Here is a 24,097-nt window from a genome sequence, read left to right as displayed (position 1 = left end):
TGTTTCAGCTAAACCAGACTAACACGGCTACATTTCTATCACTATTGAAACAATTGTGTAGCTCTTCTCTGGACCTTCTCCAATTTCTCCACATCTTTCTTGAAATGTGGTGCCCAGAACTGGACACAGTACTCCAGCTGAGGCCTCACCAGCGCAGAGCAGAGCGGAAGAATGACTCCTCCAGTCTTGCTCACAACACTCCTGTTACTACAGCCCAGAATCGTGTTTGCTTTTTTTGCAACAGCGCCACACTGTTGACTCATGTTTTGTTTGTGGTCCCCTCTGACCCCAGATCCCTTTCTGCCGTACTCCTGCCTAGACAGTCGCTTCCCATTCTGTATGAGTGACATGGACTGTTCCTTCCTAAGTGGAGCACTTTGCATTTATCCTTATTAAACTTCATCCTATTGACCTCAGACCATGTCTCCAGATCATTTTGAATTCTGACCCATCCTCCAAAGCAGTTACAACCCCTCCCAGCTTGGGATCATCTGCAGACTTAATAAGAGTCCTCTCTATGCCAATATCCAAAACATGGATGAAGATCCTGAACAGAACTGGCCCCTGCAGAACCCCATGTGTTCTGCCCTTCCAGCATGGCTGTCAGCTGGTGCTAGCTACTCTCTGAGAACCGCTCTCACCAGTTCTGCACCCCCCTGATAGCAGCCCCGTCTAGATTCTATTTTCCTGCTTTATTAATGAGAAGGTTAATGCGAGACAGCATCAACTGCCTTACTAAGGTCTAGGGATGCCACAATCACTGTTTCCCCTCCTAGCTACAAGGCTTGATACCCTGTCAAAGGAAGCTATCGGGTGGTGTGACAATTTGTGCGTGACAAATCCATGCTGATGGTTACTTACCACCATCCCGGTGCTTGCAAATGGATTCCTTAAGTATTTGCTCCACTCTCTTTCCTGGCACAGGTCCGTAATTCCCTGTAGTTCTTATTCTAACTCTCTGGCAGCCACTCCCGAAATGAGGTTTTTAGGAGCGCACAGACTAACGCAGCGCAAAGACGAGGGGCTGGGGTAAAACCAAGTGCTGCCCCTTGTGAGCAGTGCGAAGTCGGGATGTCTGGAGCGGGCCGTGGTGGGCAAGCGATAACCGAGGCGCTGCGGGCTCTCGCAGACAGACATGGAGTGAATTCGATCCACTGCACACAAAAGTGGAAGTGAAACAGGTTGCCAGCCTCCAGGCCCTGGCACTGAGCAGGTACCTGCCTGGCCAGAACCGATCTCCCTGCTCCACGGCTTCCGAGCGCATCAGGCATGAGAGTCGGAACGGCCTCCCCGGGAAAACAGCAGGTCACTGAAATGAATCACTGAACGGGTTCTCCTTTTGTATGGGGGCCAGATTGTTCCCGGCCCGCACGCGAATGGCTGGGAGAAGGAAAAGCCACACGCCACTATCTGCAGTAGGGATGTAAAATCCCATTGAATTGGTTCATCAGGTACATGACTGATTCCACCGGGGTTGGGGGGGCCCACAACAGCCTCCACCCCCTGCTGCAAGCGGGGGCTGCTCCGGCCCGGCTGGAGTGCCCTTGTTCACGGTGGGCCCTGTGGGGCTGGAGCAACCCCCTGCCCCCGGCCCATTAAGGCTGAGGCTTACCAGTCAACTGGTTAACTGTCCACCTCCCTACGGGGATAGAAAAGGCCCGTAGCGCTCGGACAGCACACTCCGGCGGGGCAGGCGGGCGGCTGCTGCCGGGCCCTCCCACGGATGCACAAACACCCCCCATGGCGGGAGCAGAGGGGAAGCCGGGAACGGTCCTGCCCCAAGAGCAGCACAGCCCACTGAGAGAACAAGGGGAAGGAGGCTGCACCATGCAAAATGCTGACTCCACCTTAAAATCCCTTCCTCCCGCACACTGGGCACATGGCCCCTACTGAGCCGTGAGGGCAGGGCACTTCCACAGCCCCTCGCCCCGGAGCGGCCCCATCTTGCCCTGGGTGCCCCCGACCAGAGGTGCCACTGGAACGTGTAGTGCACAGGCAGGGCTGAAAAGGAAACTGCAAAGGGAGAAGTGTCCTTTCTGCTCTTCCTGTCTCTCCCTCGCTGCCTGTACCGGGCTGCCAGGCACCTTCTGGGAAGCTGCCATTCTCAGAACCCAGTTCTTTGAATCCCCCGAGGGATGCAGGCCGACCGGGGGGAAGGGAAAAGGCACACGCTTCCTTCGTCCCGTGCAGAGCACGTCCCGAGCAGAGTTTTCAAAGGAGGCGGCCTTCACATACTTTCCGAAGATTCCTTTTCCCCCTCGCCATGGCTACCGGCGGGGCATTGCCGGGGGGTTATGGACTCAGGGCTGGGGAGGTTTCTGCAAGCAGATCCCAGAAACAAGTAACCCCCACACCATCCAAGTTTGGGGAGACTTGCCTGAACAGCGGAGCAATCCATGGCTAGAAACACTGGCGTTGCGATACATCAATCACAGATTTGTAACTGACTATCAAAAGGACTATGCACCTAAGCTGTGAAAAGCCACTAGCTGCCCACGGTACCCTGTGTTACTTCACGGGTTGGAAAATCTAGGCTTGGTCAACAACCCTAAAATACAACGCGCGCAACACCTTAGTAGCAAAGGTACACGCCCCAGGAGTTCTGCCAACACCGGCTGCAGAGAGCTTACTGCCACGGCCCCTTAGGGCTTTGGAGCAGCTTCTCTGTGCAAGCCGCGGACGCTTACTCCGTTTGAAAGCACTTGAGAAGCGGGGCGGAAATATGGTAAACCCCTCACTTCACTCCTGCAGGCACCACTCTTCTTCCTCTCATTCAGATACCGATTTCTGGGACGCCCCCGGAGCTCTGTCCGCCAGAGCATTTACATAATCACTAGCCCAAGACAATGTTCCCGCTAATCCTGTCCATCTATGTGCAGGATAAATGCTGTTTTGTGCACTGAGGCATGTTTGAATGTGCACAAGGGAAAACACAACCCTAGCTGGGGGCGCTCTGCTATCAGCTGGGTGGCATTAGAATCTCTCCAGCGGCCACACAATGCACGGCTTACAGGGAACACTGGCCTGGGGACACCTGTACATAGTCTGAATCGTGGCAAAAGCCCAAAGGGAAATGTAGATCCACCTAGAAGGGCTGCTGGACACAGATCCCAGGATGATCTAGCCAATGGAACCGGGACTCAGAGGACCTGCAATTGTTTTCTAGCTTAGCTAGAGTCATAGTCTGGTCCCGAGCTAGTAGCTTGGTCATCTCTGTGCCTCAATTCCCCATCCGTGTGAGAAGTGGGACGTATGTTTTTAACTAGAGTGGGGGATTAGCCTCTGGGACTCTCCATCCCTTGAACTCTTTGGAGCAAGACGGAGCCAAAGTTATGGGCTTGATGCAGGAATCAGCGAGGGACGTTCTGTAGCTTGGGTCATGCAAACTGCATAAGCACAATGGTCTTAACATCTGTGAATCCTGTAGCTTCTCCAGACTGGGGACCACTGCTCATGCTGCAGTGTCACTACAGCGTAGCCTGGATTACACACCCATGCAAGACAGCTAATTCCCCAGTGTCCTCCAGAACCACCGCCCCATTCAGAAACCAGCGCTGTGCAGCATGAAGGCTGCTTGGCTGAGTCCTAAAGGCAGCTTAGTGCCGACGGGCAAGAGCAGATCAAGAAAGAAGTGAGATTCCCGTAGATCTCTGCTCAGCAGCCTCACATTAGCTGAATACTTTACTGCATCAAAAAGGAAGCAGCGTGGGGAAACAGATACCAAAATGCAGAAACATTGGAAACCCACGCAGGAGAAATGGAAATGAAAATATTTTCTACTTCCACACAGCAGATGAAGGAGGAGACGAATACTCTTAACATGTAGGAAATAGTGTTTTGGGGGTGTAAAGAAAAAGGAAGACAAAATTCTGCGGCCACAGTTTTAAACCATCGGTGCCTACGAGTCAGACTCCCAAATCCCTATTTGTGTCCAAGTTAGCGGTGTGATTTGCAGGAGTGCCACGGACCTCTCGTGGGAGTTACTCTATGGTCCTGTGCGTCAAGCCACATTACCGCTGGGAAACCTTCCCTGCACACGCATGCCTGACTCTGGCCACACTTGTGGGGCACGGAGCCATTCAAGCTCTCGATGCTGAAAGAAAACCCATAAAGGAGAGCAGAGAAAATTCACCCCTGTCCTCAGCCAACACAGGCGCGCTGTCAGAGCAATGAGAACACGCTGCCCTAAGAGCACACAGCCGCTTCTGTCATACGGATCTTTCTCTCTGCGAGATTTGTGTGCGATGGTATTTAAGGAAATTTATAGAAACACTGAAAAATACCTTTTGAACTGCAAAATACATTTTAAAAGCCGAGTCAAAGCAGCGTTAATGAGCAGCTTTTGCCAGGCAAAAGGATGTCAGCCTTAGTTGCCATGTAAAATAAGCGTTGTAAGCACAATGTAAGTCTATTTTTATATGAGAGGCTATGACACAGATCCAGCCGAGTAACCCGTGGCGGTGGCCTGACTTTGGAGACAAACCAAATGCACTTTGGGGTACAAGTAGAAAGCAAACACACAACTTTTTTTTATCCTTAACTAAGGAAGCAAAAAGGATGCCACTTTTTGCACATATGAAAGGAGGATACCAGCCAAGTTTTATTGGCAACCCTGGTTTGTGGCTATAGGTAAGACAAGCTAACTTGGACAAGAGTTTCAAGTGCTAAGTTAAGTCTAGTCGGGTTTTCTTGTAGCCATGTTGGCCCCAGGATATTGGCAAAAGACAAGTGATGGGAAGCGACATTTTTTATTGGCCCAACTTCTATTGGTGAGGCAAGCTTTCGAGCCTCCAGAGAGCTCTGCGTGTCTCCCTCACCAGCAGTCCAACAAAAGATATCGCCTCTTCTACCTTTTCCTTCTCCAACTTCAACCCCACCTGCAACAATATATGGTTTAAAATATGTATTCCCAGATTCTGCTTGGGTCTCATGTGGATGTGGTAAAGCATCAGCTGAAGAAAGGAACTTCCTTCTCCCACTTGATTCGATGTGCAGCTGCAGTCGAAAAAGAGTGACTAGAACATCCAGAAGCACGACTAAGGAGATGGAAGGGAACCTGGAAAGGATCAGAGCCATTAGAGATATCAATGGCATAGCCCCAACTGGAGCAGCAGGAGCAATGTCTCTCGGAAGGGTGACTGTCTCCAAACTGCCTCAGTCACCAATCAAAATGACCAGAGGCATGGCAACATTCTTTTCTGAAGAAAGGTTTTAAAAGTATGGGACAAACAAGAGAAAACAGGATACAAATATATAAATAATGGAGGAGAGATGGTAAATCAGGAAATCTGTTCTCTGTCTCATAGCACAACAGCGAGGGGACAATCCATGAAATTAACAAAGGTGGCAAATGCAAAAGGAAATGTTCTATTACAAAATGTGCTATTAGACTGTGGAACTCATTGCCACATGATGTTGTCAGTCCTGTGGAACTCATTGCCCCAGGATATTGTCAGTCCAAAAGAACTGAGCAAGAGTCAAAGAAAGAGTGGACTTCCACCTGGCTAAAAGAGCACCTAGTTATAGTAGTTCATGCCAGCAAATTTGGAAAGGGTTATAAAGCATTGGGCATCAGGTCTTACACCAACCTCTATTAGGGACTGGGGTAACCACTTCATGGGGGAGCAGATTATCCTACCCCTGCCTTTCGTGGAAAGCTTTCTACCCATTTTCCTGAAGCACTCGGTGCTGGCTCTGGTTGGAAACAGGACTACATGGCCCTGGGGTGTGATCTATATTGTCATTCCCAGCTCTATGTTTCTGCTGCACAAGTGGGTAACAGCCTGGCAGAATTACAATCCCTTTAGCTCCATTGATTTGTATCAGGTCAGAATCTGGCCCAAGCCCTGCACAGATATGGCCCATATAAGCTCAAAGGAAAACCAGGTAAAAACGACTGGAATGTGACTGATAAGCCTCAAGAGGCACGCTGTGAAAACACAAACATAAGGGTGTCCTCAGACTGCCACCCACGTACCAGTAAGAGGGGGAGCTGCTACCGTCTGGATGCACATCTGTGGAGGAGACCGCCTTGTCTGCCTGCTGCTTCTTTTAGCACACAGCTTGAGCAACAGCAGCGGCACATGGCTATTACTCATGGCAAGGGATTGCCAGTGCTGCTGGTTGTGAGATTACATAATTCCATTCCAGCTTCTGTCCTCAGTACGAAGTGGCAGCTCTCCCCAGCTCTGCTTACAGCAGTAGGTTCAAACTCCGGACACTGAGCGAGAAAGGAACTTCCGTGTCCAAGCATGAATGTGATATTTACATCTCCAGCCTCATCGCGCTTCTGGGAGATCTCCCTTGCTCTCGAGTTCAACAGGCATGCGCGCTTTAGGCAGCAGGGTCAATCAGACCATTCACGCAGGCTGACCAACTCTTTCAGGCAGAACAGTGCTTTGATAGACGTCATAGAAATGCAGCCGTGTTAGTCTGGTCTAGCTGAAACAAAAGACAGGACTGTGCAGCACTTTAAAGACTAACAAGATGGTTTAATAGGTGATGAGCTTTCGTGGGCCAGACCCACGTCCTCAGATCAAACAGTGGAAGAAATCCATCTGGCCCACGAAAGCTCATCACCTAATAAACCATCTTGTTAGTCTTTAAAGTGCTGCATAGTCCTGTTTTTTGATAGAAGTAGCGTCCCATTGAACTCTGTGGGATGACTCACATCATCTCTTCTGAGCCTGCAAAACTGGCCACTCCATTTCTACTGGGCCTCTCGGGAGAGAAAGGGTTTGGTCTGATCGCTGGGGAGTCCTAGCCAAGGACTCTGCACGCACAGTAGGTAAGACCCTGGTTTTCAAAGTGCCCTCCAAAAGATGACCCCAGAAGACTGCATCTTAGGCCATCTATGTAGGGAGGTGAAAGCGCTGAACGGTTTCCTGAAGGAGCAGTGTTTGGTTCCATGGAGTCGAGCTAATCTTACACACACGACTGCACCAGCAGTTTTCAAACTTACTTTCTTGTGACCCAGTTGAAGAAACCGGTTGATGCCGCGACCCAACATAAGTCCAGGGCGGGGCTGTAGGAGGGGTTTCAGCACTGGGGCAGGAGGGGCTTATCTTGAGCTGCTCCCAGTCAGCGGCTCAGTGTGGGGGCTAAGGCAGCTTCCTGCCGCTCCTGGCACCGCAGACCCGGCTGCGCCCCAGAACAGCCGGCAGCAGGCTCCCGGGCAATGGGAGTGCGGAGCTAGTGCTCGGGGCGGGAACCCTGTGCGTTGCCCCCCTCCCCAGAAGCTGGGCCTGCTGCCAGCTGCTTCTGGGGCACAGCGCAGTGTGTGGTGTCAGAATAGCCCACCCCCCCGGTCACCTGATCCCCCAGCAATGAGACCCAGAGCCAGCCCAAGCTACGGGCTGACTGGGCTACCGCCTGGGGCGCCCCATTGTAGGGGGCTCCACGTGGGGCTGCTGGGCTGGGCGGGGGCGGGACCGCACATGTGCCGCACTCCCGGGAGCAGCACCGCTCTCCCTGGGCCCAGGGCACACGAATGGCCCCCCCACATTCCACAGCCCAGTACTGGGTCGCGACCTGTCGTTTGAGAAGCACTGCCCCCGGCTTAGCGTCCCATCCCCGTTAGCTCCTTTCCTCTGGCCGGAGTGTAAAACAGCCACGCACCAAAGTGCAGCAGCAGCTCCGTGCGGTTGCAGTTCGGTTTGAAATAGGAGCACTCCGCAAAGGGTGAAACTTGCGCAAACGGTTTCATACCAACGGTCCAGTTCACCAGGCGCTCGCGACATGGAAATGTCAAGTTACTTTTTATGCTTCGATGAACTTTCTACCTCCTCATCTGCAGAAGAACTATAAGGAACCCTCCTCTACAGACAAAGAAATTCCATTTGGGGGCTGAGATGACTTGAAATCGTACTTGTGGTTTTGGGGGTGACCAAAGCCCTTCATGAATTATCACCTCATGTACTAGAGTGGCTTTGAATGGTCTTTCTATCAGATGGGTTTTGTACATGCAAGAGTCATAACTGACAAAACCCTATTTAGGAACGAAAATGTAAGCCGCGTGAGTTAAAGACAGGCGGAGTGGGATGGCCAATTTCTAGCGCCTTAGTTTCACTCTCCAGCATGGGACGACTCCCGTCGCTGCCTCCTCTCTCATTCTGAGTGGCTCTGGTCAGAAGCATTTTCATGCCGAGCCAAAGGTTACAGCCAAGCGATACAAGGAGGGGCCGGGCAGCGATAAAGGTCACCCCGGCCAGGTCTGACAATGACCTGTCACCATTCCAGCCTGCCTCTGCTCTTGCTCCTTCCTTCACTACGTCGTTCCGTTTGGGAAACACCAAACAAAGCTCTGATTGGTCTCTGCCCCCCGGAGAACACGCAGTGAAACGACTGGACCAAGGAAATCCACTGGCTACGGGCCCTCCCCACGAGGGGCACCTCTGTGGAGCCGTGTCCAGGGATTGGCTCCACTCCGGTGCAATGCTTCCTTCAGCCACACGTCGTTCACCCAGCTGTCTCCTACCCCTGCCCCGCAGGGAGCTCTGTCTTTGTGGCCTGGCCCTCTGGCCCGGCAGCAGAATCCTTGAGCAGTGCCGTGACGGGGCAGCTTCCCCTGTGCTGACTTCCTGGCTTTTATAAACCCCGCTCGGCTCTTCTCAGAGCCGGGCTTCATCCGCAAACGAGGCCTTCGCAGTCCCTGGCTTCCCTCCAGGTGCTGTCCACCGGTTCATTGGCCAAGCTGACTCCTCCAGGCTGTGTGTGGAGCGGACACACTGTCACACCCAAAGCATCTTCTGCTAAAAAGTCATCCTGACTAAAAATTCAAGTAAAATACTCTCCCGCCCAACCAAAGGTGCTGGCAGGTTTCGGCCCTCAGAGCTGGGTGGCTAGGGAACGTAGAGGCAAGTGGGAGGTACGGCTGTGCCCATCAGAGAACAAAACGCTGCCCGAAAACAAGGGAGAACGAAAAAGGGAAAATCGAGCTGTATTCAGCGGGTTCTGGATGAGCAACTTACGATTCTCCCTGCGAGAGAGGGAAAGGAGCCAGGCTGAATACGAGTGCGGATGACCAACACCTTTCCCTCCGCCCATTACTCTGGGTGGATCTGCGTTACGACTATTTGTCTGAGAGACCCGTGAAAGGTCACGCTGCTGTCAGCTCTCCTGCCCCAACAGCAGTTGATCCAAGTCCCAAAGGAAGAAACGTCTATTCTGGGCGATGTAAGACGTGCAAGGAACGCAGCTGAGTTCTCGGACCCCACCCTAAGGGGCGCTCAGTTGCGTCACTGAACAACCTCCATCTGGAGTCCGTGTGGGAGACCTCTCATGCGATTGCCCCGTATCGCTCCAGGCTGAGGGAACTAGCAAACCGAGTCAGCCAGCGGACGTTGGCGGGGGAAATGCACTGCTGACAACGGGGAGTAAGAGCCGGCAGGAAGGAATCATTTACACTGCTGCCTTCTCAACCAACTAATCACTCAGGAACGGAAACACACTCCATGTGCAGCAGCAATAAAAAGAAACAAGCAAACAAACCAACCCAAATGTCAGGACGCGCTAAACACACACTAGAAACACTGATTATAGTATCATGCCATTATATACATGCAGGGGAGGATTTTCCAGTTCACACTGACAATTCGACTTGTGGTTCCTTCCCCCACCACCCATTGCTTCCTGTGCCCCTCCTACTCTGCTCCAACCCCACAACAGAATCATGGAAGACGAGGGTTGGAAGAGACCTCAGGAGTCATTGAGTCCAGCCACCACTAAATCATTCCAGCCAGGGCTCTGTCAAGCCGGGACTTCAAAACCTCTGGGGACGGAGATTCCACCCCCTCCCTAGGGAACCCAGCCCAGGGCTTCCCACCCGCCTAGGGAAATCCTTTCTCCTAATCTCCAACCTAGACCTCCCCCACTGCAACTTGAGCCCATTGCTCCTTGTTCTGCATCTGTCACTACTGAGAACAGCCTCTCTCCAGCCTCTTTGGAACCCCCTTCAGGAAGTTGCAGGCTGCTCTCAAATCCCCCCTCGCTCTTCTCCTCTGCAGACTAAACTGACCCAACTCCCTCAGCCCCTCCTCGTAGGTCATGCGCTCCAGCCCCCGAATCATTTTTGTTGCCCTCCACTGGACTATCTCCAGTTTGTCCACATCCTTTCAGTGATGGGAGGAGGGCCCTAAACTGGACACAATCCTGCAGATGTGGCTTCCCCAGAGCCTCCTCTCCTCTGCTACATCCAGCTCCCCCAACTCTGGGCCCTGCTTCTCTCCCCCTCTTCCCTGCACCCCCCACAATCCTGCCCCTCCCACTGCACAACGACGTCACCTCTTCTCTTCCTTCCTATGCTCACGCTACCGCTGCCCCCTCCGCCCTCTCTAACTGCACACACCATTCCTCACCCCTCTGGATTCGGACGAGGCTGCATTAGAACATAAGAACATAAGAACGGCCGTACTGGGTCAGACCAAAGGTCCATCTAGCCCAGTATCCTGTCTGCCAACAGTGGCCAGCACCAGGTGCCCCAGAGAGGGTGGACCGAAGACAATGATCAAGCGATTTGTCTCCTGCCATCCCTCTCCAGCCTCTGACAAACAGAGTTCAGGGACACCATTTTATCCCCTGGCTAATAGCCTTTTATGGACCTAACCTCCATGAAATTATCTAGCTTCTCTTTAAACTTTGTTATAGTCCTAGCCTTCACAGCCTCCTCTGGCAAGGAGTTCCACAGGTTGACTACATGCTGTGTGAAGAACTTTCTTTTATTAGTTTTAAACCTGCTAACCGTTAATTTCATTTGGTGTCCTCTAGTTCTTCTATTTAGGGAACTAATAAATAACTTTTCTGTATCGGCCCTCGCCACACCACTCATGATTTTATAGACCTCTATCATATCCCCCCTCAGTCGCCTCTTTTCTAAACTGAAAAGTCCCAGTCGCTTTAACCTCTCCTCATATGGGACCCGTTCCAAACCCCTAATCATTTTAGTTACCCTTTTCTGAACCCTTTCCAAGGCCAAAATATCTTTTTTTGAGGTGAGGAGACCACATCTGTACACAGTATTCAAGATGTGGGTGTACCATAGTTTTATACAGGGGCAGTAAGATATTCTGGGTCTTATTTTCTATCCCTTTCCTAATAATTCCCAGCATGCTATTTGCCTTTTTGACGGCCGCTGCACACTGCATGGACGTTTTCAGAGAGCTGTCCATGATAACTCCAAGATCTCTCTTCTGATTTGTCATAGCCAAATTAGCCCCCATCATACTGTACGTATAGTTGGGGTTATTTTTTTCCGACGTGCATTACTTTACACTTATCCCCATTAAATTTCATTTGCCATTTTGTTGCCCAATCACTCAGTTTGGTGAGATCTTCTTGGAGTCCCTCACAGTCTGCTTCTGTCTTGACTATCCTAAACAGTTTGGTATCATCTGCAAACTTTACTACCTCACTGCTTACCCCTTTCTCCAGATCATTTATGAATAAGTTGAAAAGGATTGGTCCCAGGACTGACCCTTGGGGTACACCACTAGTTACCCCCTCCAATCTGAAAATTTACCATTTATTCCTACCCTTTGTTTCCTGTCTTTTAACCAGTTCTCAGTCCAAGAAAGGACCGTCCCTCTTATCCCACGGCCATGTAATTTACACAAGAGCCTTTGGTGAGGGACCTTGTCAAAGGCTTTCTGAAAATCCAAGTATACTATATCTACTGGATCCCCCTTATCTGCATGTTTGTTAACCCCTTCAAAGAACTCTAATAGATTAGTAAGACAGGATTTCCCTTTACAGAAACCATGTTGACTTTTGTCCAGCAAATTGTGTTCTTCTACATGCCTCACAATTTTATTCTTTACTATTGTTTCAACTAATTTGCCCGGTACTGAAGTTAGACTTACCGGTCTGTAACTGCCAGGATCGCCTCTTGAGCCCTTTTTAAATATTGGTGTCACATTGGCTACCTTCCAGTCATTAGGAACGGAAGCCGATTTAAAGGATAGGTTACAAACCACAGGTAATAGCTGGATTCGGACGAGGCTGCATTCTGCCTAGCACCGGTGGCAGGAGTACTGGAAACACAGGAGAGGGAAAGTCTCCTGGCTTGTACCACACACAGCTCTCAGGAGCAAAGGCCAGGGTAGACTTGCTCCACTCCTGCTACCCAGGGCTGGCCCACGCTTCATAAAAAGGGACCCTGCCTGCCACTCTCTAGCAAATGTCTAATGAGTACGTGCAAGCTAAGAGCTTCCAGGGCTTATAACTTGGCCAAGTTTAAGCCAAGTTTCACAGGGATGGCCAGAGACACCTCTCGGAGCAACGTCTGCCACATGCCAAGTGCCGGCGGCAAAACCACCACCAAGCTTGTCAACCAAACAGCTGAAAGATTTTGTTTGAAACAAGAACAAATCAACTCCCCTCTCTGGCTGAAGGGGTTAAACAACCCGTAACAGGAATAATCCGCAAACCCTCAGCAAAGGAGATTTCAATCCAACCAAGTTAGGACAGTGCAAGTAGGGTCTGAATGGAAAATGTTGGGCAATTCACACCTACCATTCACACACAACCTTTCATTTTAATAAAGGGTCCTCTGCTCTTCCGTAACCACATTTCCCTTCAAAGCTGAAAGGTCATAAAATAATGGTCAATAAAAACTAAAGGTCAACAAGCCCACTTGGTTCTATATGTAGGCTGCTGTAGACTCAGGGGAGGGATAGCTCAGTAGTTTGAGCATTGGCCTGCTAAACCCACGGTTGTGAGTTCAGTCCTTGAGAGGGACATTTAGGGATCTGGGGCAAATCTGTCAGGGATGGTACTTGGTCTGGGCAGGGGGCTGGACTTGCTGACCCATTAGCAGTCCCTTCTTAAGGCTCTATGAGATGGGAATATCTCCATATATAACCTTTCCTCCTTCTTCCAAAACACGCTGTTAACACTTGAGGCTTCAGAAAATTGGCACCGCCATCTGCACCAGGAGAAGCATGTTAATAGCTCAGCTGCTTATTTTAAAATGTGGTTCTTTTCCTGCATTTCTTCAGGACAATACAAACTTTCAAACAGCAAAATACAAAAATGGTATTTATTAGAGGTTTCAAGCCATTAAAAATAAGTGTGATTAATTGTGCTATAAAAACAACTGGCAGCCATTTATTTGTGTGTTTTGGCTGTTTTCCTACATTTTCAAATATATTAATTTTGATTACAACACAGATGACAGTCTACAGCGCTCTCTTTATATTGATTTTTATTACAAACTAGCCAATAGCCCATCATAAGATGGGATTTTAGGGTCTCTCTCTCCCTCCCTCTCTCAGCTCTCCTCCCCCTCCTGCCTCTCACTCGGGGACCGTGGAGCCCAAACAGCTGCTTGTGTCGCTTGCTCCCCCACAGCGGCCCAGCTGAGCGGTGCAGAAGTCAGCCAAGCACCACGGTGGGAGGCGAAGGACGTGACTCAGGCAACAGCGCCGCCCAGAGGCAACAGCCAGCATGTCAGCTTTACAGAGTCTCAGGCATTGGGCTACTGTATATATGATGTGCACTAAAAAAACCTAAATAAATAGTGTTTTTCAGTTCACCTCATGTAACTGAGCAGAGCAGTTGGAGCTGGCACGGTTCCAGGACTCCTACTCCTCCCCTCCCCCTGCGCAGGCAAGGGAAGGAAGGAAGGAAGGAAGGAAGTCCCTGGCAGCATGACAGACCCCGGCATTTCAGGAAACGTGCCGGCCGTTTGGGGGCGGGGAAGCAGTGCACGTGCTTCATGAGATCTGGACCTGGTGCACAGCTGTGGGACTCCCAGGTACCAGCCGAGTTGTCCCTGTCCTCTCCCCCTGCCCAGATCCCCACGAGTACCCTACCCCTCCTGCCCAGACCCCCACGAGTACCCTGCTCCTCTGCTCTCCCTGCCCAGACCCCCACGAGTACTCTGCCCAGGGACCCACCAACAATCTGCCCCCTGCCTAGGGCCCCATTTGCACCCTGCTCCTGCCCCCAGCCAGACCCCATGCAGAACCCTGCCTCTGCGCCCCTTCTCTACCTCCTCCTGCCCCCAAATTCCCTCCCAGAGTTAGCACCTTTCACCCCTTCCCACATGCAAATCCCTCATTTCAAACCTAGGATTTCCCAGCTCGTGAAGAAAATGCAGCAGCATCCGTCACATTAAAATCATTTTGTTTCTGCTTATTTCTTATGTTAAATTACATTTTTATTAAATTTTTGTGCCAAGAAAAACTATTTGTGCTTATTTTTAATTTTAAATAATTTTTATACCAAGTTTTTGCTATGTGAATTCTTCTTCTCAAATAATTTACTTTGAGTGATTGGCTGATCAAGAAGTAGGACTGGGTGGATTTGTAGGCTCCAAAGGTTTATATTGTTTAGTTTGAGTGCAGTTTTGTATTTTTTTTTAAAAAAACCCTACATTTTAAGTTGCACTTTAATGATAAAGAAATTACCTCATACACATATTGCAGTGCAAACAAAAATAGTATTTTCGAATTCTTCATTTTTACAGTGCAAACATTTGTAATCAGCAATAATAGAAATAAGCACTGTGCACTCTGCATTCCTCATTGTGATTGAAATCCATATATTTGAAAATGGAGTAAAACCATCCAAACATTAAATAAACTAGAGGATTTACCTGGCTTTGCTCGGGTCTTTAATTCGATTAAGCAGCTTTTTTAATAAATAAAAGGAAAATGTACACATGCTTTATTTAAATGAGTGCGCTTTTGAAAAATAGTGTTATTTTTATTGTTAATTTTTATTTAGTATTTCTTAAATAAGGGATTGATAATTTTTTTCCATTCAATTTTTAGTAATATTTTTAAAATGGGAATTCAATCAAGAGTATTTTTTCTTTCATCCCTATAAACTGTTATTCGCTATGTTTGGGGAAAAAAAAAAAAAGCTACTGTCCATTTGGTTTCCAGTAACATTTTATTCTAGTTTTCCAACATTAAGCATTGATTTAGCACTGCTCCACATTTCTCCATTTTATTTCTTTTCTGTAAGGTTTATTGAGAAGCAATCCTATTCCAGGTTCATCCTATTTTTCTGGCTAATCTTGGTTCAGTCTCTTTCAATATTCGGTCAGTTATGTCAGTTTTGAGGACAGCTTGATTTGGTGATGGTCTGTCTTTTCTGTTTTTTTATGGGAAGCGGTCCTATTCCAGGCACATCCCGTTTTCCTGACACAATCAAACCCTTATGTTGCCTTAAATTATCTTAAGAGGAAGCTCAGTACCAAGTTGGTGGTCCCAGCTCTTATGGTTCAAGAGGAGTGCTTGATCAAACAAACAAACTCTCTAAAATACATAGCAGATTTCCATCGGTATTCTATGGTTTAAGAGTGCAATTAAACTGTGACTAATCACAATCTTTTAAAAGGTGATTAATTTTTTTTAGTTAATTGTATGAAATTAACTGTGATTAATCATAGAATCAGAGCTGAAAGAGACCTCAGAAGGCCATCAAGTCCAGCCCCCTGCCCAAGGCAGGACCAATCCCAATTAAATCAACCCAGCCAGGGCTTTGTCAAGCCGAGACTTAAACACCTCTAGGGATGGAGACTCCACTAGTTCCCTAGGTAACCCATTCCAGTGCTTCACCACCCTCCTAGGGAAATCGTTTTTCCTAATATCCAACCTGAACACCTCCAACCGCAACTTAAGACCGTTGCTCCTTGTTCTGCCATCTGTCACTACTGAGAACAGCCTCTCTCCATCCTCTTTGGAACCCCCTTCAGGAAGTTGCAGGCTGCTCTCAAATCCCCCCTCACTCTGCTCTTCTGCAGACTAAACAAACCCAAATCCCTCAGCCTCTCCTCATAGGTCATGTGCTCCAGCCCCCGAATCAATTTGGTTGCCCTTCGCTGGACCCTCTCCAATTCGTCCACATCCTTCCTGTAATTGGGGGTCCAGAACTGGACACAATACTCCAGATGTGGCCTCACCAGAGCCGAATAAAGAGGAATAATCACTTCTCTGGATCGACTGGCAACAGTCCTCTTAATGCAACCTAGTATTCTATTCACCTTCTTGGCTACAAGGGCACACTGTTGACTCATCTCCAGCTTCTCATCCACTGTAACCCCCAGGTCCTTTTCTGCAGAACTGCTACTTAGCCAGTCGGCCCCCAGCCTGTAACAATGCTTGGGATTCGTCCGTCCCAAGGGCAGGACTCTGCACTTGTCCTTGTTGAACCTCATCAGATTTCTTGTGGCCCAATCCTCCAATTTATCTAAGTCTCTCTGGACTCTATGCCTGCCCCCCAGCCCTAGTATTTATTGCATGTCTAGTATAGATAATCCACATTGGAAGTTCAGAACAGAATTGCCATGCGTAGTGTTTGCAAAAGGTTTGGAAACCAAGTGAGATACGAGGGACCCAATCTCAAAAGGCATCCATTTTAATCTCCAAAATGTGCGATTCCAATACAAATTCTAACACCATACAATATAGAAAGCTCTCCGATGCTATTTTGCATGTTTACGATTTTTTTTTCAGAAGGCATTTAGAAGTTATTTTCACTCTTTGCCCTTGTTGAACAATGTTTTTGATCCAACCACAGTTATGAGAGAGAGAGAGATAATGGTGAAGAGACAACAGTCTGCTAAAGGACCATGGCACCTTTGACAACGATTAATGGTAAGTTCCCAGATAAGATTCCTGCGCATCCAGAAATATAATCTATGCTATCATGTGCCAAAAGTGTCCGTCTGCTATGTACATTGGACAAACATCTCAGTCACTTCGCCAAAGGATTAATGCCCACAAAACAGATATCAGACAAGATCACAAAGAAAAAACAGTTTCTTGCCATTTTAACCAGAAAGGACACTCTCTCAATGACTTAACCACCTGCATTCTGCTACAAAGACCTTTTACATCTGCACTTGAAAGGGAATCCTCTGAACTGTCATTCATGTTAAAATTCGACACTTTCCAAAAAGGACTCAACAAACACTTGAACTCTCTCACCCATTACCAAGATAGTTTCCCCAATTATCACCTCTAATACCATTAACTCACAAACATCCCACTCTCCCTACCTCTAATATCAATTCACAGACACTTACCTCCCGCCCCCCCGCATCCCCCTCCTGTTCTGCAATGTGATTTGTCCTTTTCATATTTGTTCTTTTTTTTAATTGTATCCTTTGGTATATATGGTTGTGACTACTTTCTTCCACTATTTGATCTGAGGAAGTGGGTCTGGCCCACGAAAGCTCATCACCTAATAAACCATCTTGTTAGTCTTTAAAGTGCTACATTGTCCTGCATTTTCCCAGATAAGGAAACTGCGACTGTTCCCATAAGCTGCACAAAGAAGAAGTTACTCCCCTGTGCAGGAAGGGTGGTTCTTTGAGATGTGACCCCTGTGGGTGCTCAACTCAGGTCTCGGTGGAGGGGGAAGCTGCATGCCCAGGCACGGAGCAAGGGGCACTGCTCTGCAAAACTCTCCGATCGCCGGTGCAGGGACGCACCAAGACCAGAGTGGAGCACCTACAGGGACACCCCTCCATGAAGAATGTCTAGTTCTTTTCCCGAATCGCAGATGTTTTCATCAGATAATGCATTTGGGAAATCCAAAGGCTTTCCTTGACATATAAACAGAAGAGTTTTCCTCTTACCTGGAAGGATGGAGAAGTACATTTCAGCTCTGTTGTCTGTAACTCAGCTGGTATGAAACTGAAAGAGAGCGAGAAAAAAAAATGTTGGTACAATGTGAGCAGATGATTGGACCTCAAAAATTCTGGGAGAGTTCAAGGGCCATTTTGAAGTGCGGCAGGAATGGTGGTTTCAAAACCTTGTTCAGTATTTGGCTGACACAGGCCTCCATTAAACACCTGCGAGGTCTGCATTTTTCCACCTTCAGACACTGGCAGGGAGCTGCCCGTCTGAGCCATTGCTGCAGAGCGGATATTTACAGCTAGTCCTTGTGTCTAGAATTAGAAATGGGCATGAACACTGCTCTGCGCCTTCAACCGGGATCAGAATTTAGGGCTCATATTCGTCTCTCCAAGGGATCTATGAAGTCCAGCACGGATACAAAACTTGTATCCACATCTGCAAACACAAGGCATGGACGCGGCTAGAAAGCGGGTAGCCACAAATTTACAGGGCTCTACACATCTGACTGACCACCAGCTGTCACGAGCTGAATTCAAGCCCCTGACCACAGCACTTTGGGGGAGAGGGCTTCAACCCAAATCCACATTTTGCAGAGAAGGCATTTCTCCAGCTTTGGGGCATGACTTTTTCATGGGAAAACCCTGGTGTTCTGCCTCCAACCACCACAACAGAAAGCAGCAACGCAGTTCAGAGCTGTTGACCAACAGGGTCAGAGTGGTCAGGATCAACATGTCCATGGAAACAACTGGCTTGAGCCTGATTCAGGAAAGCACTTCACCTAGTGGTTAAAGGGACCGGCCATGCGCTTCAGTGCTTTGCAGGACGGAGGTGCCTGCCGTTCAGAACAACGGGCAGTGTTTGCTGGAGAGACACAAAAGTGGTCCAGTAAGAAGAGAGCAGATTTGAACCTTCGTCCCCAAGCCCAAAGCCATCCCTTCACTTCAATTCTGCAGTGTTTTCAGTAGGGTAGCATCCAGAAGATCCTACTGAAGGAGGGCTTTGAGGAGGGGAGATGAAGGCCCATAGGGAAGCTGTCCCTCTCTAAGGGAATGTCTAGACTACATGGCTGTCGCCAGAGCCGTGTAGATTAGTTTACTAGACATATCCAAATGAAGCTTCATTTAAATTAAAATGGCTTCCGCGCTGTGCTGATCAGCTGTTTGTGGCTCAGCGCGCTAGTCTGGACGCTCCACGGTCGACATCAAAGGCGTTTGTCGACCGCCCCGGTAAACCACATCCCACGAGGCATAACGGGGATGTCGACAAACGCCTTTGATGTCGACCGCGGAGCATCCAGACTAGCGCACTGAGCTGACGAACAGCTGATGGGCACAGCGCGGCAGCCATTTTAATTTAAATGAAGCGGCGATTATTTAAATCGCCGCTTCATTTGGGTATGTCTAGTAAACTAATCTACATGGCTCTGGCGACAGCCATGTAGTCTAGACATTCCCTCCCACAGTTAGGGAAAGGGGTGACGTGGAGCCCCCTTTAGGGGCTGTATAGGAGGGGTGGAAAAGCAACCCATACTGCTCCACATCCCCAAAAGAACCCTGGAAGGGATAACTTCTATAATTGAGGTTTCGTGTATGAACTCGTCTGATTCTGAAAGATTTTCATAGCCCCTGTAGGGAGGAAGGCAAGCCTGTCTCTGATGCGACCAGCCCTTCAGCAGCTTGCCTTTCCTCCTCCTCCTCTCTAACCAGCTGGGGGACATTTCAAAGCTGCAGGGAGCCTTTAATTGAACTCCGGTGTCTGTCTGGCCTGAGGTAACCCCTTCTCAGCTAACATACAAAAAGCCGTTATCATTCTAAGGCTAACATACGGCCTTCCCTCGCTTCCTTCCAGCGACCCGGCCTGACTTTGTCCCAGTACGAACAATGGGGATGGCAGAATACAAGTGTTCCCCGAACTAGACAGGCTGTTGAGGACATTGGAGTACAGTTCTGTGCTTGAACTACCCTTAATCCTGATAAAGACTTAAACAACAAATGGTCCTGTGGCACCTTAGAGATGAACCACAAAATATAGACAGTATCACGAACCTTCTTGGCACAACCCACTTCTTGTTTGTCATCTGAAAAAGTGGGTGGTGCCCACGAAAGCTCATGATACTTTTTGGTTTGTCTCTAGGGTGCTTCAGAACCATTTGTTATTTTTTACATTTTTTTTAGGTAACAGACTAACATGGCTACCCCTCAAGTCTCTAGATCAGAGGTCAGGGAGAAGAAAAGAGAGAGAACAGCAATTTCTACACAACCGAGGAGTCTTCCACCATCCTTTTCTAGCCAAACACAATGAATCAGCAAGCAAGCCGACTCTAATCCATTATTGCTTAAGTCTAAGTAATGGACTTCATGTTTATTTTGCCCCAGAGCTTTTTGGCGAGATTTTTCCTCCCCATAGAAGAAGTCTTTGACTTTTGACCCCTCTTCTGAATTCAATTTACACTAATACAAAACTGGATGAACTACTGTGCAGGCCACAGAATTATATCCGTGTAAATGCAGTGAGAGAGTGGAATCTACAACCTTGAGAATCAGACTTACTGGATACAACACATGCGCAGGAAAAAGGCATGGGAAGAAACCATCCCGATGCGCAGCAAGAAAAGCAAATATGCTAGGCGATCAGATTGGCTTACCGGGGACATCCATGGTGAGCTTAAACACAAAAAGGAAGCTGACAAGAAGGGGAAACTTGGACAGGTGACTAGGGAGGAGTATAAATATATTGCTCGGGAATGTAGGGGAGTTATCGGGAAGGCAAAGCGCAAGTGGAGTTGCAGCTGGCAAGGGATGCGAAGGGCAACAAGAATGGTTTCTTCAGGCATGTTAGCAGTAAGAGGGTGATCAGAGAGGGGGTGAGGCATCCTTACTGGATGAGGGAGGTAACAGTGACAGATGATGTGGGGAAAGCTGCAGTACTCAATGCTTTCTTTGCCTCTGTCTTCACGGACAAGGTCAGCTCCCAGACAAATGCACGAGGCAACGCAGTAAGGGAAGGAGGTGGGCAGGGAAAGAACAAGTTAGGAACTATTTAGAAAAGCTAAACGTACACAAATCCCTGGGCCCAGATTTAATGCATCCGAGGGTTCGGAGGGAGTTGGCAAATGTCATTGCAGAGACTTTGGCCATTATCTTTGAAAACTTGTGGAGATCGGGAGAGATCCCGGATGACTGGAAAAAGGCAAATTAGGGTCCATCTGTAAAACAAGGAAGAAGGACAACCCAGGGAACTACAGACCAGTCAGCCTCACCTCAGTCCCCAGAAAAATCATGGAGGGGATCCTAAAGGAATCCATTTTGAAGCACTTGGAAGCAGGGAAAGTGATCAGGAATAGTCAGCATGGATTCACCAAGGGCAAGTCCTGCCTGACCAATCTGATTAGCTTCTATGATGAGGTAACTGGCTCTGTGGACGTGGGAAAGTCGATGGATGTGATAGACCTTGACTTTAACAAAGCTTTTAATACGGTCTCCCACAATTTCTTGCCAGCAAGTTAAGGGAGTATGGATTGGAGAAATGGACTGTAAGTTGGATAGAAAGCTGGCTAGACTGTTGGGCTCAACAGGTAGTGATCAATGGCTCGGTGTCAGGTTGGCGGTCTATTTCTAGCAGAGTGCCCCACGGATCTGTTCTAGGACTGGTTTTGTTCAACATCTTTATGAATGACCTGGATGAGGGGATGGATTGCACCCTCAGCAAGTTTCTGGATGACACCAAGCTAGAGGGAGAGGTAGATACGCTGGAGGGCAGGGTCAGGGTCCAGAGTGACCTGGACAGATTAGAGGATTGGGCCAAAAGAAATCTGAGAAGGTTCAACAAGGACAAGTGCAGAGTCCTGCCCTTGGGATGGAAGAATCCCAAGCAGTGTTACAGGCTGGGCACCAGCTGGCTAAGTAGCAGTTCTGCAGAGGAGGACCTGGGAATGAGAAGTGCATGAGAAGCCGGATATGAGTCAACAGTGGGCCCTTGTAGCCAAGAAGACTAATGGCATATGAGGTTGCATTAGGAGGAACATTGCCAGCAGATCCAGAGAAGTGATTATTCCCCTTTATTCGGCTCTGGTGAGGCCACATCTGGAGTAGTGTGTCCAATTCTGGGCCCCCCACTATAGAAAGGATGTGGACGCATTGGAGAGGGTCCAGCGGAGGGCAACCAAAATGATGAGGGAGCTGGAGCATATGACCTATGAGAGACTGAGGGATTTGGGTTTGTTTAGTCTGCAGAAGAGAAGAGTGAGGGGGGATTTGAGAGCTTCCTGAAGGGAGGTTCCAAAAAGGATGGAGAAAGGCTGTTCTCAGTAGTGATGGATGGCAGAACAAGGAGCAAGTTACAATGGGGGAGGTCTAACTTGGATTTTGGAAAAACTATTTCCCTAGGAGAGTGGTGAGGCACTGGAATGGGTTACCGAGGGAGGTGGTGGAATTCCTGTCTCTAGAGATTTTCAAGTCTCGGCTTCACAAAGCCCTGGCTGGGTTGATTTAATTGGGATCGGTCCCGTCTTGGGCAGAGGGCTGGACTTGATGACCTCCTGAGGTCTCTTCCAGCTCTATGATTCTATGATCTGCAGACGCTTGCCTCATCAACACATTCTTCGTATGTGCTCTGTGGAATAGGGCTTAGAGCGGGAAGCAGAAGAAAAATAGTTTCCTTGCGAAATACTTCACACTGTGTGATTCTGCTGTGCGTCTGTCTATACGGCAACCAAGTTCAAAGCAATTTCTGACTGTTCCCAGCTCCAGATTTTGTAGGCACATGACTGTCCATTTTCAATTAAAATGGTTCATCCTTCCCATTGATGTTTAGGAGCTGTGGAAGAGGTGTCATGGACCAGAAAACAGGCTCTTTCCTTCCCATGCATGAGAGAATTCCCATTACACGGATGTTCTTGGCTTGTGCCTGATTTGCTGGTAGTCTAAGTAATGCTCTGCGGTAACTTCTGAAGTTAATGGGTAGCAGGTTTTAAACTAATAAACAAAGTTCTTCTTCACACAGCATGTAGTCAACCTGTGGAACTCCTTGCCAGAGGAGGCTGTGAAGGCTAGGACTATAACGGAGTTTAAAGAGAAGCTAGATAATTTCATGGAGGTTAGGTCCATAAAAGGCTATTAGCCAGGGGATAGAAATGGTGTCCTTGGCCTCTGTCTGTCAGAGGCTGGAGAGGGATGGCAGGAGACAAATCGCTTGATCATTGTCTTCGGTCCACCCTCTCTGGGGCACCTGGCGCTGGCTACTGTGGGCAGACAGGACACTGGGCTAGATGGACCTTTGGTCTGACCCAGTACGGCCGTTCTTATGTTCTCTTTCACCAGCAGAAGTTGGTCCAGACCTCACCCACTGCACTGCTAATGATTGAGTCCGATTTGCCTTTCCCTGAAACAAAACACAGGATAAAATTGCCCTCTAGTGGAAACGTGAGAATTGCAGCTCCTCTGGTTGAAGTCCACTGGGCTGAGGGGACAGCTGAAGGACGGATTTCCATAATTCAGCCACCGCTCTGTGCTAGGGCCAGCTAATGGCTGGTTTGCTCTGTGGCACAATTTAGAGGCGCCGCAGAGTTGTTCTTGGTTGAGTTGTCTCACGATGGCAGATCTCCAGAAGTGCCCTGCCCATGTCTCCTCTCTGATCAGGCCCTCAACATGCCCCCATTCGCTAGGGGCTGCAGGGGAGGCTGGTTAAGGCAGCTTTATGGGCAATATATACATTAAGAAAGGTTGGGATGACTTCTTAGATTTAACCAAGCACCATATGGATTCATTCGGTGATGTTAAATGCCAAGAAGGGACCATTCCAATCTATAGGGTGAGCTTACTTTCATTGGTAACCCATTCACAGCTTGAATAATTCTGGTTTTGACGATTTCATACAAGGGTTCATCAGTCTATGAGCTCCAATCAGAAGAACAATCTAAAGCTGTCCTTAAATTCAACAACAAACGTCACAGTGAAGATGGCAGGGACCAGTTGTGACGGCGCATTGGGGGTTCCCCGTCTCCTGCACCCCGAAATGGCACAAACAGACTCCACCAGCCAGTGGAATTGAGGGTGGTTTATTGCTCCTCCAGGATAAAGCATAGCACAGATGTAATCTGGTTACAGGAACTGGGGCTAAGAGGCCTCAGTGCTCCCCTTGAGATAGGGGAGTCCCAGCCCCTTCCCCAGCTCCTTCTCCTCTGCTTTCCAGACAGGAACTAACTCACTCTCTTCCAGCCCTGCCCCCAAGCCAGGGCAGCATTCCACCTTCCTTTGTTCCTCTCCATGGGGGGTGTCTGGCCACTGGTTTGCATAGTGACTCATCCTGTTTTGCTGGGTCGTGGTACCCACGGCAGCCAGTGGGGGTTACCCCAGAGCCAGCAGCATAGAAACCAGCCAGGTACCCCCACTACGTCACACCAGTACAGAGCTAGACACAGAGAGGCTGTTATTTGCTTATCGCTGCCTGGCTGTGTCCAGATCTCCAGGTGTGGTTGATCTTTGTCCAGCTTGAGGAAAGTAGGCATCCTC

General features: G+C 48.8%; 1 long non-coding RNA gene across 4 annotated transcripts in view; it reads right to left on the bottom strand.

Moving 5' to 3' along the window:
• Window positions 1-24,097, bottom strand: part of LOC112546759 (uncharacterized) — a 196,249-nt gene that overhangs the window by 121,240 nt on the left and 50,912 nt on the right. For all 4 annotated transcript variants that reach the window (XR_012906069.2, XR_003090460.3, XR_012906070.2 and 1 more), the window contains exon 2: window positions 17,588-17,645. This is a non-coding gene — a long non-coding RNA (uncharacterized LOC112546759). The remainder of the gene's footprint in view (window positions 1-17,587; window positions 17,646-24,097) is intronic.

This window comes from Pelodiscus sinensis, chromosome 9, assembly GCF_052426305.1.
Source record: "Pelodiscus sinensis isolate ZL-2025 chromosome 9, ASM5242630v1, whole genome shotgun sequence".
NCBI lineage: Eukaryota > Metazoa > Chordata > Testudines > Trionychidae > Pelodiscus > Pelodiscus sinensis.
The sequence above is the reverse complement of the archived record's forward strand: the minus strand, read 5'-3'. Positions and strand labels throughout refer to the sequence as shown.